The sequence below is a fragment of the Miscanthus floridulus genome, chromosome 4 (assembly GCF_019320115.1).
Source record: "Miscanthus floridulus cultivar M001 chromosome 4, ASM1932011v1, whole genome shotgun sequence".
Taxonomy (NCBI): Eukaryota; Viridiplantae; Streptophyta; class Magnoliopsida; order Poales; family Poaceae; genus Miscanthus; species Miscanthus floridulus.
Genome location: NC_089583.1, coordinates 60,570,523 through 60,572,165, shown reverse-complemented (window position 1 = coordinate 60,572,165; position 1,643 = coordinate 60,570,523). Strand labels below are relative to the sequence as shown.

Sequence of the window (1,643 nt, the reverse complement as noted above, 5' to 3'; positions counted from 1 at the left end):
ATTGTATCATTTTATCAAGACTATTTCTGGTATCATTATTTATATTTTACCATAGGAAAACAATGGAGTAAAGATTTATTGGATAAAAAAGGAATGTCTACTAATCAACATACTAGCATAGCTAAAGCAGGGGTGAATGTAATGATAGGAATAAAGCATAATGACACTCAGGGGATAGATCACTAAGATAATATAAACTAGTCAACTTGGGAGAACAACGGGTGAGGTAGATTCCTATGATATTCCTATTACATGGTCAAAGTATATATACATCCACTGCCTTCCTACAAAGCTATGGTTCTACACCAACAAAGGTAGAAATACTACATAGGATAACTGCTCCACTGTCTTCCTAGCAAAGTTCTTTCCCACGGGCAAGACTAATGCTCTGCGTGGGAGAATTTTAAGCTTTCAGCAACAAGATGATGAATCTATCCTTGAGGCATGGGAACACTTTCAAGATTACATTGCAGAATCTCCTCATCATGGGATGAAGAATTGGCTACTCATGCAGACTTTCTACCATGGGTTGACCAATAGTACCCATGAGACTATGGATGCTACTGCTGGAGGAGCATTCCTGTCACTTACACTCCCAGTTGTAACAACTCTCATGGAAAAGATGGCCTCCAATCAATGTTGGAATGAAGAACTCCTCTAGACCCACAAGAGAGGTGGAGGTATGCATCAACTCAAGGAGGTGGACACGTTGTCTGCCAAGATGGACCTACTGATGAAAAAGCTTGAAGGCCAAGCTAATGAGAAGCAATAAGTCTTGCACATTCATGATTCCCGCATGACATGTGAAGAGTGTGTAAACACTGGGCATTTAGGGAGCTATTGTCCTAAAACTCAAGAGGATGTGAACTTTGTCAACAACAACTACTTCTGTCCTCAATAGAATCAAGGATGGAACCAACAAGCAGAGACCAAACTACCAAGGTAATTTCCAAGGTAACCCTCAAGGTAATACTTTTAATAATTTCAATCAACCACCCTTGAGAGACTTAATTGCTAGCCAATCCAAACTTATGGAGGGATTATCTAGAAAGGTAGCTACCAATGATAAAATTCTAGAGAACATAACTAGTAGAATGGATAGCTTTGCTTCTACCATTAAGAACTAGCATAGCTTTAATAAAACGATAGAATCACATATATCTCAGCTAGCTGCTGCCATTCCTCCATTCGAGAAAGGTAAGATTCTGAGGCAACTAGAAGATCTAGAAGCTACAAATCTTATCGATATTCACAATGCAGCATATTACTATATACAACCATCGATGGAAAGGTGGATAGACTATACCTTGCTGGAAAAGAAGAGCGATCCCGGAATACCTACCATCCCCATCGCCATTGAACCTCACATTTTCCAAGAAGTTGTCTGTGACTTCGGAGCAAGTGTCAACATCATGCCTAAGGTAATTTATGATCAAATTAATGGAGATACTTTGTTGAACATAAAGATGCATTTGCAGCTTGCAAATCAGTCACTTTGCTACCCCAAGGGAGTTCTTGAAGACGCTATTATTTGAGTGGGACAATCATATGTTTTCATAGACTTTGTGGTTTTAGAAACAGGTGGAGATGTAAGGGCACCCATTATTTTGGGCCAACCTTTCCTAAGCACCGCAAAAGCCATC

At 39.6% G+C, this 1,643-nt stretch overlaps 1 non-coding gene across 1 annotated transcript; it reads right to left on the bottom strand.

Moving 5' to 3' along the window:
• Positions 1-383: 383 nt before the first annotated feature.
• Positions 384-492, bottom strand: LOC136553025 (small nucleolar RNA R71). The gene has a single exon (XR_010782931.1). It is a non-coding gene; the product is annotated as a small nucleolar RNA R71 (small nucleolar RNA).
• Positions 493-1,643: the final 1,151 nt, after the last annotated feature.